This window comes from Chlorocebus sabaeus, chromosome 21 (assembly GCF_047675955.1).
Source record: "Chlorocebus sabaeus isolate Y175 chromosome 21, mChlSab1.0.hap1, whole genome shotgun sequence".
In the NCBI taxonomy this organism is placed as follows: Eukaryota; Metazoa; Chordata; class Mammalia; order Primates; family Cercopithecidae; genus Chlorocebus; species Chlorocebus sabaeus.
Window position 1 is genome coordinate 23650140 of NC_132924.1, and position 14215 is coordinate 23664354.

Genomic DNA, 14215 nt, shown 5'->3' on the forward strand with positions numbered 1-14215 from the left:
ATTTCTATCACAGTTAACTGTATCTTCATCAATGTCCCAGATCAATACAGGGGGATAAAGCTATGCAGTGGTTATGAACTGACAACTCACAAAACTCAGTGGTGATTCCTGTCCCTTTTATCTTATCATTTAAGGGAAATCTAGCTAAAAGTGTCCATTAATCAGAGCCTGGGAAGTGCTGACTATTTGAAAGGATGGAAAAGATAATTATTAGACATGCCCTCAATCGTCACTCAAACATAATGTGACTATGAGCCATCACTGGTGGGAATATTTTCAAGGTGCTTGTACCACAGGAAATATCATATTACGTATTTATTTCAATATATTTTAACAAAATGCCATGCAATGGAATAATTTGATACTAGGTGTAATGTTTAAAGATACGTCAAAGAGAGGATGACTTAGCCTAGAGGTTATGAAACACTATGGAAAAAATGGAAATCTTGGGCTGTTCTCATTAACTATTGTGGATAACCACTATATTTCCCAATGTGCAAAGTATGCAAATTGTGGAAGATTCACAAAATTTTTTTTGGAAAGTGGCAACAAGAAAGTAGATAAATAATTTTTCCTCCAGGGCAGAGTTTTAGAGTTTACCTTGGTTTTCTATTGTCCTCTTAATTGTATCACCTACAACTCATATAAAAACTAGACGATACATACTCAATTTCGGTTTTTGTTACCTATCTGTCATTGTTGACAGCTTCATTAACTTTTTTCATCACAAAAGGATATGACCTTAGAATCCTGAAAGAGGAAAAACTACTCTGGCATTCTTGGATCACTTTACAACCTTATTCAGATTTTCTTTTTTTTTTTTTTAATGTTTATTTTAGGTTGAGGGGTACATGTGCAGGTTTGTTATATAGGTAAACTTGTGTCACTGGGGTTTGTTGTACAGATTATTTCATCACCTCGGTACTAAGCTTAGTACCCAATAGTTATTTTCAGATTTTCTTACCTCTTTCTACAGAATTGGTGCTCTGACCTTAGGAAAAAAGGGGAAAAGCTTAACAACTGAAACAAGATCCATTGCCAATCTAAGCCACTTTTTAATGTATCTTGAACTGGGCTGGTGAAGTTCAGTAATTAGAATGATAAAAACATCATTTTCTTTGCCTTGCTGGTTTAGAGTGTTTATGTACTCTATGGGTTTAAGTTTTTTAAAAGTTCACCCTTGCACTTAAGTTTTCTGTTCCATCAGCAAAATTTAGCTGAGTTGGCCTAAAATATGCCTTCTGATGGAACGAGGTATCCTTCGAAGTACTGACCCCAAACTCTGCTGCTTAATCAAGGCCGTATACATTTTCTTAAAAAGACACTGTGTGACCAGTCGAATGTAAACGTTTAATAATTCAGAAATACAAGAGCGCAGCCTGCTTTGATTTAGTTCGCAACCTTCCAGCTGCAAAACTGCCTCAAGCAACAATGTAATGCAAGTTCCAGCCAACTTATTTTTTCTTTTAATTAGGGAAAATAAAAATTAAAAAAGTGCTTCTTAAACCATCTCAGGATCACAGAAGCACAGAAATGAATAGTTGGCTTTGATGAACCCAAAGCAGTGGGATGGTGACAGGAACTGATTGAAAAGCTGGTGACAGACTCCTAGAACCCTTGTCCTCACATGCTAATTTATACTACACACACTAAATTTCTTTTAATTTTTCTAACTCTAAAATTTTAGCCTTGCTCAATTTATTATTTCCAGTTGCCCTAGGACATTTTCAGTTACAGAAAATGGATTTAGTCCCAATGAACTCCAGGTAGGGAACAGATTATGTAAATTCTGTTCCATACAGAACGGAATACATCTCTGCTCACCTCAAGCCTACCCCAAAGATAACTTGATGACATAGTTTCCATTCCAAAGAAGGAAGGACATTTAATTAAAGAGGCTTTAAATTGTACATTTCTCTGGTTCTCGATATAGTCAGGTAATTTTTTTGTAGAATGCCGTGGGAAATTCTTTCAGTGAGATGAAGCTGTTGGGCACAGTGAGCACTGAGGCAGACATGTTATTTCTGAAGGAAAATCCTCTCCGCAGATAGTTCAGAAAGGGAGTGAGAGCTTTAACGTTTGTCTTGTGGTTCTGTTTTGCTTTACTGCACTTTGTAATAAACACTCTGGTCGAAAGACCAAGTTCTGATGAAGTGGCACAAAACTGCATGTCATCCCATAGCCTTAGAAAACAAGGTCTCTGTGTTTTTATTTGTTTTTATTTTAAGCATAGCATAACGTGGGATCCCATAACAATCTTCGAGAATTGAACTGTAACAACACACAACTGGTGTTTGGATTGCCTATAAACCACAATAGAATAGCCACAATGCCAGCAACTTTCCTTCCTTCACTTCAGCCAAGCGTTTTAAAAGCTGTATCCTGGAATTGTAATGTAGAGTAGCATTGATTTCTGGGGTAAAAATGGTTTTAGAAGAAAATCACTGATTAGTTCTAATGCAGCGCAAGGTGCCTTAGACAGAAATTTTAGCTATTTTTACACCCAGTAACTAACTGCGCAATTGAGGCCAAATCATTTAAAGCCCTCCATTTAACAGATGGGAAGGTTGATATTGAAGGCAACGAGCTTCCTTACCTGTAAATGAAAAAACTCAAAAACTTGAATTTGATGATCTATTAGACCTTTCTATAATTCTAAACTTTTTCTTTTTGCTTTGGGAGGGGTTCCATTACTGATGTAGAAAAATGATTGCTGAACACCCTCCATTTTGGAAATCAATGACTTCTCAGGAAAATTTTTTTTAATTCATAGGAAAATTAATAAATTAATAATATGTACTAACACAAATGATTTGCTTGACTACCTCTAGAACTGATTGCGAAGAAAGGATGTGCAAATCTACTTCCTGGAAGATCTTGGAGACTAGGATACAGGCACATCTCATGACCATGCAAGAGAGTAATCAGATTCCTCATGGTAACCAGGAAGCGAGGCTCAGGAGTTAGGCGGTGTTCACTTATCACTTGTTGCCATGGATATTCACTAAGACACCTTTCCCTCTCCTGCAGAGAACCAGAGCTGCTGTGGTGGTTTCAAAAAAATAAGAGCCACGCCTTGAGAATGGGCTGCTTACAGGCTGGTGGGAAGTCAGCTGGGAAGCACTGGAAGATGATGCATAGCTTATTTCCACTCTGACTTTGGATTATTTGTGAACGGCTCTCTCTGATTAGTTGAGAATTTATTATATGTCTATATTGATATATTTCCAGAACAAATTGGACAATTCATCAAAGTCATTTCCATCTTGGTCATTTCATGATCCTCAAATGCATGTTCAGTTAGCGTTTTTTTCATGTATATTCTTCATCTCTAATCTCCAGTTACAGACACAGAAATATTTCCCTGAGAAAGAACATTGGTATAGAGTGAAATTATATAAGAAGCATCCTTTACTGAATTGAAAACTTTATTTAACTATCATTTGCTGCTCACTTGCACACACGCCTAGCTTTATAACAAACAATAAGGACACCAATTATTTTAAGGAGGAATTGGTAGATTATTCTCTTGAGATTGAGCTGCTGAGGATGCTTCACCCAGTTCACATCCAAGTCTATGAAACCAAAATACACAGCTTTAATCCATCCAAGGTGATTGGCTCTATGAAGAGTAATTCTCCAGGTAGTAGAGAATTTTTAGGCATTAATATTATAGCTTGTGTTTGCAACAAGGTCAGGTGTTACCATAAAGGAAAGTTAATTACTCTTTCTTGGATTAAAAAAAGGGATGGCCGTTGAGGCAGAGATATGGAGAGGAAGTTCTTTCACTCTGGGGGATGATTAAAGAAGGTGGGAGGGAGGAGAGGTAATCCTGGGCAATTGCATGACTAAGACTGAAAATCCCTCCAAATTCAGCTGCCCTGGGGGATCTTATAAAAATGGCTTTATATGTAAACTTGAATAATGTCTTAATTATAAGACTAAAGTTGTGGGTGGACCAAGCCTACAACAGCACAGAAATATCATAGTTGAAAGTGCTACCAAGGAGACATTTCTTATCCCTATGGAGAAACTACCACAGACAAGAGATGGATGACAGTGGTGCTTGTGGATCCTTAAAGCACTCCTTGTAGTATCCACCAACCACAGCATGGCCTGGTACTCCGTGACAATACTGTATAGCAGGGACCATACCTGGGTGGCTTATGTTCCCTGTGTTTCAACAGCGACACCATGTGGCAGCAATTATAAAGAAGAGTGGCTTGCATCACTGACAGAGCAGGTGTTCTGCTTCTCCTTCAAGAAGAAATGTAAGCATCCCTGGGAGATTTGAAGTTCTCCTAGGAAGGAGAATCCTAGGGAGAGGAGGGAACAAATGACTGCAATCCAAATATGCCATGCCACTATCTGAAAGGGACACTTTCCTTCCCTCCTCTTCAAAAAGAAGATAAATAAATATCTATTTTCTTTCATCAGGAATTATCTCTTCACTCAACAGAGAAAATCAGGATTCATCAATCTGAGGGCTCAGAAAGAACCAGTATGAAAGGCAAAGCAATTCTACAGCTCCAAACTCCAACGCCAACCCTGTTCTCCAAATAATCTCTTTGCAATAAGGGCCTTGGAGTAGAAGCTAAAAGCTTAGTCTTTGCCTCAGATCTACCTTGGATTAAGCCCAGGTTTGCTACTTTTTATCTATGACTTTGGAAAAGTTATTCACCTTTGGGCCTCACTTTTTCCACCTGTGGGATGAGAAGGAAACACTATGCCTCACAGAGAGATTTTGAGAACCTAATGCATTGATCCACATAATTTTTTAAAAACTCTTCTCCCAGGCTGGAGTGCAGTGGTGTGATCTCAGCTCACTGCAACCTCTGCCTCCCAGGTTCAAGTGGTTCTCCTGCCTCAGCCTCCAGAGTAGCTGGGATTATAGACATGCACAATGATGCCTGGCTAATTTTTGTGTTTTCAGTCAAGACAGGGTTTGGCTGTGTTGGCCAGGCTGGTCTCGAACTCCTGACCTCAAGTGATTCACCCGCCTCGGCCTCCCAAAGTGCTGGGATTACAGGCATGAGCCACTGCACCTGGCCCTGACCCGTATAGTTTTTTACCAGTGCTGGATCCAGTAAACTGACATTTGCTGGATGTGCTTGTACTTTTATCTTTTAACAGTGCCTGGCTGTTTTCTTTGCTCTTGGGTTCTCCCTTATTTTCCTTAATTCAAGATTTTTGTATCATCCTGTAACCAGGTCTTGATTTTTGTATGATTTACTCTGTTTTAACTTTACATCTACAGTTCTGAAATGCACTCCAATGTGAAATTATACTTTCATTAGTGTTTTAGAATAAATGGCCATTGCTCAAAAGTTCTGGTGAAATGATAATGCAAGGGTCACAAAGTTGAATACCTGCAGGGGCCAAGCAGGAATATAATTAATTAAAGCACATGGGAAGAGAAGCAGCAGCAGGGCCTGATATGAAAACTGCGTTTTCCCTCTGTGGGAGCAGCCTTGTCCCATCAGATGATTGTTGGCAGGTGGGGAAAGACCTACTGTTGCCAAGTCTTCCATTTTTCAAGAAACGCAAGAAAGACAATTTTATAGTGTAAAAATCTCTAATCTTAAATATTAACCAGTCATCCACATGTTTGAAAACACAATAGGCCAATCAAAGCATATTTGTGAGCCATGTCCCGGCCCTGCTCATTTGCAGCCTCTGCATCACTTTCCCAGGCAGATACAACTTTGGATGAATGCCACCTAGTGGTAAGAATTGTAATTAAGAGATCAATAAGAAACAAATGCTTTACAGTGTACGATTCCAATGCTAAGGATGAAATGGTGACGGTTGTCTTTTAATCTTTTCTTAAGTAATTAGCTATGGATGCCCGTGGAGTCCATTAGCATTAACATCTTTAACCACAAACAGTGGTGCCATACTGTATTTCACTCTCATGACCCAAGTGGCTACAGAAGGGCTGTCCGGTAGTGCATCCATAAGAGCTCTTACATTCCAGTCTACGGTGTCTGGGTTTTTTTTTTTTTTTTTTTTTTTTTTTTTTTTTTTTTTTTTTTTTTTTTTTTTTTGAGACCGAGTCGCTCTCTGTCGCCCAGGCTGGAGTGCAGTGGTGCGATCTCGGCTCACTGCAACCTCCGCCTCCCGGGTTCAAGTTGATTCTCTGCCTCAGCCTCCCGAGTAGCTGGGATTACAGGCACACGCCACCAAGCCCGGCCAGTTTTTGTATTTTTGGTAGAGACGAGGTTTCACCATGTTGGTCAGGCTGGTCTCGAACTCCTGACCTCGTGATCCGCCCATCTTGGCCTCCCTAAGTGCTGGAATTACAGGCGTGAGCTACCGCACCCGGCTGGGATTCTGTTTTTTAAAACTCTGGATCGTCTGCTACTGGGAACTACTCTCCCAAAGCTATGTTCTAATTTTTACCTTGTCTAGAACTGATGAAAGGTGGGGATGAGGGAAACGGAAAGAAATCGTGGAGTTAATGATGGGTGAGAGCATCAGAAACAACTTACATACCACCTTTGTTCAATTCCTTTTCCTTTACCTATGCTAGCTCCTGAGGCTGAGTTTTCTTGTAACATCATCTATCTTAGTTTATTTATTTGTATCTTAAAATATCTTTTTTGCTTATCCATAAGGCACAAGATTATGGTCTTCCAATAAACCAGAGGTCAGCAAATTATAGCCTGTGGGCCAAATATGGCCTGGTGCCTGTTTTTGAATAAATTTTTATTAGAGCACAGGCATGCTCATTTGTTTACATATTGTCTGTGTATGCTTTCTTACTAGAATCGCAGAGTTGGGTAGTTGTAAGTTATGACTTATAAAGCCTAAAACGTTTACTGTCTGGTCCTTTACAAAAAGAAATTGCCAGCCCCTGCAATAGGATTTTTTTAAAAAAACAGTTTGCATAGTATATCTTTTCCTATCCTTTTGCTTGTAATCTTTTGGTATACCCATGTTTTAAGTGTGTCCTCTTTAAACAAAATATTACTGAATTTTATTTAATCTAATCTTAATTTTTATTTAACTGGTCAATTCAGTTTAACTAGTATATTCAGGTTTATTTTTGCCATCCATTTTGTGGTTTTAAGTAATATTACTTTCCTTCATACTTCATTTTTTTTCATCTTTTCAAGGTTTCAGTAGTTTTTTTGGGCAAAAATTCATATTACCCAATAATATTTTGAAGGGTTTATATTCCATTTCTATTATTTGAATAAATACTCTTCAACATTTAATGTGTATACCTGACTTTGCAAAGTTCAGTGTTACCTTTATCCTTCACCTGGAAAGTACAGATTCTTAGAAGACTTAAATAACACATTGCCTCAGATCTAACATATTATTGTTTCCCTATTTTAGTTGTGAATTATTTTTATATTCATGAAACAATTAGTAATTTTAATATTTTATATGGTCAGTTGTTGTTGATATTGACCCTAGTGTTTGTCAGTTCCGTTCTTACCACTGTTTCTTGCTTCTTCGTTCTTCCTTTAGGTTGCATTTCTTTTTTCTGGAAGCACATCTTTTAAAAGATATTTACATGAAGGTCTACCATATATGAAATTGGAGTTCTAGAAGGGGAGAAGATGAGAATGAGGAAGAAACAATGTTTCAAGAGGAAATCTCTCAAGAATTTGCCAAGTCTGACCCAAAACATCAAGCAATTGATTTAAGAAGTGTATAAGCCCAAGCTGGGTAAATACAATGAAAACCACACTTTGGCACACCAAAGTCAAACTGAGGGAAATCAAAACAATAATAAAACATTGAAAATGCACATTACATTCAAACCAACTACAATAAGATAAATAGCTAATTTCCTAAAACAAATTATGGAAGCCAGGAAACAATTTAATGACATCTTTAATGATAAAATTACTGCCAGTTTTCAATTATCTGCCAACTAAAAATTTACTCCAGAATTGAAGGTGAAATAAAGATATTTCTAGATAAATAAGCCTGAGAGGTTTCATCACTGACAAATATTACAGTAGGTACTATAGAATCCTCCAGGCAGAAGGGAAATAATCAAGAAAGAAATACAGAAATGGAGGAGGAAAAAGCAAATCAGTGATGTTGGTAAATATACGGATACATTTAAAATATTAATTATAAAATAACATTTTGTGATATTTACAATATATGTTGAATTAAAATGCATGACAACAATAACACAAAAAGCTAATAGGGGCTAATAGAGTTAAAAAATTGTAACACTTTCTCATTGCCTATAAAGTAATAAGAATCCAGGTCTAAATATATCTAAAACATCTCTTTCGATAGATGTAAAAATATAAGGTATAACTTAATTGGCAACGTTTTTCTTTTTCCCAGAAGTATAAGAAACAATGCTATGTTTTACAACTGATTGCATCAATAAAATATGATTCAGAAAGTTTGCCACATAAAGTGATGACATAAAGAACATAAAGTGCTCCTTCTTTATTCTGGAATTGGAGCTTGCTATCTGTTACTAAACACTAGTTATATTGTAACCTTTGGAAAGGATAAGTAACCGTTACATCAAGCATCAAGTAACGGATTCCTCTATTTCCATTCTCCCATTTTTTCAGATGTATGAATCTTATATACACATAGCAGCAGAGCAACTGGAATGAAATACTAGTGTGCATAGGATAATAATATTCTATAATTCATATCCTTGATAGAATATCCTGTAACTTTGTTGACAAATTTGTCACTCTTCTATTTTAAAGTCCAACTTCTGTTCAATTCTGTCCCATTGAGCAGTAAGCATCGATTGTGGAGGAGAGTCTGGTTTGTAAACTATATCCAGTGGCTGGGATTACATCTGTTCATAATTATATAGATCTGCCTGCTCAAAGTGGCAAAAGGAAGACATGAATGACATCTACAGAATCTCAATGACATAATGAATACCCTATATCTGCAGTGCAAGATAGGTTGTGCAGCAGGCCAGTTCCTTTAGACCCTACCATATTGCTATCACAGAGGAAAGGCTTGGGGCATAAGCCTAATAGCTTTGGTTTTCTAAGTCTCAATCTAATGTTTCATTCCTCTGGCCTTGCTTATTTTATCCTCATTAGGTTCACACAGAGTTTAAATTTATTCTCCACCCAAAAACCCACAGGAATCAAGCAAATGTGTTTTGATGGATTTCTGTAGTTTCCTTTCAGAACCAGATGTTGGACAGCAGCCATCTTAGAAAAAACACTTGCTAGATAAGGCAGGTTAAAAAGGGAAGGAAATTTGAAAAAGAAATCAATTGAAAAAAAAGTTGTTTAGCATATTCATATATAAGAAATTCAATTAGATATCAGATATTAATATTTCAAAGATTTGAAGTGTATAACCACTGGAAGCAACATGGAGCTCCACTTACCAAGGTCAGTCTGACCATAGCCACTGATGGATGCCCAATCTGCCAGCAGTAGCAACCAGCACTGAGTCCTTGAAATGGCATCATTCCCCAGGTGCACTGTGCATCAGAGAAAAAGAAATAATCAGACCTTTTGAAGATTATTGAACACTGGCTTTGAATTGACATTAATTCTAAGAGAACCAAAAGTCACCGTGGTCCACCAGTCAGAGTAGGGGCTTGTAGAAGTCAGGTGATCAGTGGAGTTTAGCTCAGATCCACTCCACAGTGGGCTAAGTGGAACCCTGCCTCCATCCTGTGGTAATTTCCACAATTCTAGAATGCTTAATTTGAATAGTTACATTGAATAAGTGGCAGAGTTCCCAGCAATTCTTATATGTTAGTGGCATCAGAATTGCTAGGAGAGCTTGTTCAAACACAGATTGTTGTGTTTCTGATTCTATAGGTCAGGAGTGGTATCCAGGAATTGCATTTCTAACAAGTTCTGAAATGATACTGATGTTGCTGGTATAGGTGTCACTCTTTAAGGAAGGCTTATTTAAGCCATGGGACCAATTAAATATTTTACTTTTGTGTTAGTTTCTTGCCAGAAGTGTATGAGACTACAGAGATGCTATTTGGAACATAAGTGATGAGATTATTTGAGTCCTATATCTGTAGATGCAAGAGTGATGAGGGAAATTTTAAAAATTCAGGAACTAAGATTCACATGTTCTTGTTAAGAGTCTCAGTAAATTTGAAATAAAAGCAAAGTCTTTCACCCCTCTTATTTCCTTCTGCAATATGAAGAGCCTCTGAAGTCAGATGAACTAGGAATAAAAATTTTAAAAAATAGTAGATTATAAAATATTTTCAATAAGATTTTGGTTAAAAAACTATGTATTAGTTTCCTGGGATTCCATAACAAATTATCACAAACTGGGTGGCTTAAAACAACGGAAATTTATTCCGTCACAATTATGAATGCCAGAAGATTGAAGTCTGTGTGTCAGCAGGGCCATACTACTTCTCAAGGCCTTGGGGGAGATCCTTGCCTCTGCTAGCTCTTGGTAGGTCCAGACGTTCCTTGGCTTGTGACAGCATAACTCCAGTCTTTGCCTCTGTCTTCACTTGGCCTTCTTCCCTCTGTGTGTTTAAGTCTTCTCCTCTTCTTATAAAGGCTATTGTCACTGGCCTTAGGGCCCACCTAGTTATTCCACAATGATTTAATCTTTTACTTTCTTATATTTGCAAAGGCTCTTTTTCCAAATAAGGTCACATTTATAGAGTACCAGGGGTTAGGGCTTGGACATGAGATTTTAGAGGTAGTTATTCAACCCACTACAAATCATAATTTATTTAGCCTGTGAAAATGAAAACAAAATCTTTTCCACCAGATTGAGTATTCTTTAAAGATTCATGTATTTATAATTTTGAGAAACACAGAGTGTGATACACTTTTGCAATCAAACTACCATGTGGCTATATATAGAAAAAAGGAAAATGATAATGGTTTTCATACAATACTTTTGCTGGAAAATACTTTTGATATGCCTTACTGAAGCAAAGCAAAAGTAAACATTTGTGTGGTAGGTTGTCTGCAAAGTTGGTTGTCAGTGATTACTCCCATCCCAATGCATGTGTGCCTCTTCTCTGCTGCAAGAGGAACTTCTTTCCCTTTTCCTCTCCCTAAATTTTGCTTGGTTCTTTGACTTGCTTTGACAGATTGAATGCAGTTGAAGTAATTTTGTATTAATCATGGATGTAGGCCTTAAGAAGTTTTGGAGTTTCAATTTTTACCTGCTTGGAACACAGCTACCATTTGAAAGAGCCAAGTACCCTACTAGGGCGAGAGGCCACATGAATAGAGAAAGGTGCTGGAGGACGAATGTATTAGTCTTTTCTTTCACTGCTATGAAGAACTTCCTGAGACTGGCTTATTTATTTATTTATTTTTGAGACAGAGACTCACTCTGTCACGTAGTCTAGAGTGTGATAAATAACAAAATTTCAGCTCACTGCAACCTCCACCTCCCGGGTTCAAGCAATTCTCCTGCCTCAGCCTCTCAAGCAGCTGTGAATACAGGTGCCTACCACCACACCTGGCTAATTTTTGTATTTTTAGTAGAGACAGGGTTTTGCCATGTTGTCCATGCGGGTCTTGAACTCCTGACCTCAGATATTCCACCTGCCTCAGCCTCCCAAAGTGCTAGGATTACAGGCATGAGCCACCGCACCTGGCCGATACTGGGTAATTTATAAAGGAGAGTTTTAATTGAGTCACAGTTCTGCATGGCTGGGGAGACCTCAGGATACTTACAATAGTGGTGGAAGTTGAAGGGGAAGGAAGGCACCCTTCTCACAAGGCAGAAGGAAGGAGAAATACTGAGTGAGGAGGGAAGAGCCCTTTATAAAACCATCATATCTCATGAGAACTCACTCACTATCATGAGAACCACATGGGGGAAACTGCCCCCATGATCCAATTACCTCCACGTGGTCCCACCCTTGACATGTGGGGTTTATGGGGTTCATGTGGATTGCAATCAAGATGATATGTTTGATGGGGATATAGACATAGCATGTCATTCTGCCCCTGGCTCCTCCAAAATCTCATGTCCTTACATTTCAAAACAAATCATGGCTTTCCAACAGTCTCCCAAAGTCTTAATTCATTCCAGCATTAACCCAAAAGTCCAAGTCTGAAGTCTCATCTGAGACAAGGCAAATCCCTTCCACCTATAAGCCCGTGAAATCAAAAGCAAGTTAGTCACTTCCTAGATATAATGGGAGTAGAGGTATTGGGTAAATACACCCATTTCAAATGGGATAAATTGACCAAAACAAAGGGACTACAGGCCCCATGCAAGTCCAATTAAACCTTAAAGTTCCAAAATGATCTCCTTTGACTCCAGGTCTCACATCCAGGTCATGCTGATGCAAGAAATGGGCTCCTGTGGCCTTGGGAAGCCCCAGCTCCATGACACTGCAGGGTACAGCCCCCTTCCTACTACTTTCATGGGCTGACATTGAGTGTCTGTGGATTTTCCAGGTGCATGGTGCAATCTGTCATTCTGGGGTCTGCAGGACACTGGGCTCTTCTCACAGCTCCACTAGGCACTGCCCCGGTGGGGACTCTGTGTTGGAACTCCAACCCTACATTTCCTTTCCTCACTGCTCTAGCAGAGGTTCTCCATGAGGGCTCCACCCCTGCAGCAAACTTCTGCCTGGACACCCAGGCATTTCCATCCATCCTCTGAAATCTAGGCAGAGGTTCCTAAACCTTAATTCTTGACTTCTGGACACTCACAGGGTCATCAACACCATATGGAAGCTGCCAAGGCTTGGAGTTTGCACCCTCTGAAGCAATGGCCATAGCTGTACTTTGTCCCCTTTTAGTCATGGTTGGAGCTGAAGCAGTTGGGACACAGAGCACCATGCCCTAAGGCTGCACAAAACAGGAGACCCTGGACTGGGTTCAAAAACCATTTTTCCTTCTAGGCCTCCTCCAGATCTGTGATGGGAGGGACTGCTTTGAAGATCTCTGACATGCCCTGGGGACATTTTCCCCATTGTCTTAGTGATTAATATTTGGCTCCTCATTACTTATGCAAATTTCTATAGCAGGCTTGCATTTCTCCCCAGAAAATGGGTTTTTCTTTTCTACTGCAATATCAGGCTGCAAATTTTCCAAACTTTTATGCTCTGCTTCCTCTTGAGTGCTTTACTGCTTAGAAATTTCTTCCACCAGATACCCTAAATCATCTCTCTCAAGTGCAAAATTCCACGGATCTCTAGGGCAGGGGCAAAATGCATCCAGTCTCTTTGCTAAAGCATAGCAAGAGTAACTTTTACTCCAGTTCCCAACAAGTTCCTCCTCTCCATCTGAGACCACTTCATTGTCCATATCACTATCAGCATTTTGATCAAAGCCATTCAACAAGTCCCTAGGAAGTTCCAAACTTTCCCACATTTTTCTGTCTTCTTCTGAGCCATCTAAACTACTCCATCCTCTCCCTATTATCCAGTTCTAAAGTTGCTTCTACATTTTTGGGTATCTTTATAGCAGTGCCCCACTAGCTCGGTACCAATTTACTGTATTAGTCCATTCTCACACTGCTATGAAAAACTGCCAGAGACTGGGTAATTTATAAAGTAGAGGTTTAATTGACTCACAGTTCAGCATGGCTGAGGAGGCCTCAGGAAACTTACAATTATGGCAGAAAGCAAAGGGGAAGCAAAACTCCTTCTTCACAAGGTAGCAAAAAGGAGAAGTGGTGAGCAAAGGGGAAAGATCCCCTTATAAAACCATCTGATCTCGTGAGAACTCACTCACTATCATGAGAACAGCATGGGGGAAACTGCCATCGTGATCCAATTACTTCCACCTGGTCCTGCCCTTGACATGTGGGAGTTATGGGGATAATGGGGATTAAAATTCAAGTTGAGATTCTCAGTGGGGACACAGGCAAACCACATCAAAGAGAGACTAAAACAGGGAAAGAAAGGCATGGCAAGTCCTACGACCTTCCAGCCACCCCAGCTAGAATCATGGGAGTTAAATTCTAGCTGCCCTGCCCCTGCCCAAACATTTATGGAGCTGAGAAGAGCTGAGATTTGCCCAAGCCATAGTTTTGGAGGTGCTTTGTTATGCAGAAGTAGATAACTGAAATAGTGTCTTCTAGGTTTAAACAATCACATACATCTAGTTCTTAGTGAAATACAAAGTACAGTTCCTTTATTGTAAGAAAATCCATTCTGACTTTTTTATTGTTATCATTTTCCCATAAGTATCAAAGGACTTTCTATGTTATTTCTATCAAAGTTATTTTGGCATGAACTGAGATGGTAAGACTTAAAATGGTCAAGAGATAACTTTGTGAAAAAGGG

At 38.9% G+C, this 14215-nt stretch overlaps 1 long non-coding RNA gene across 1 annotated transcript; it reads right to left on the reverse strand.

Moving 5' to 3' along the window:
* Positions 1–1676: 1676 nt before the first annotated feature.
* On the reverse strand, positions 1677–13888 carry LOC103226210 (uncharacterized). The gene is made up of 4 exons (XR_494710.3): positions 9350–13888; positions 7448–7556; positions 4156–4316; positions 1677–3364 (listed from the first exon to the last, which is right to left on the reverse strand). It is a non-coding gene; the product is annotated as an uncharacterized lncRNA (long non-coding RNA).
* Positions 13889–14215: the final 327 nt, after the last annotated feature.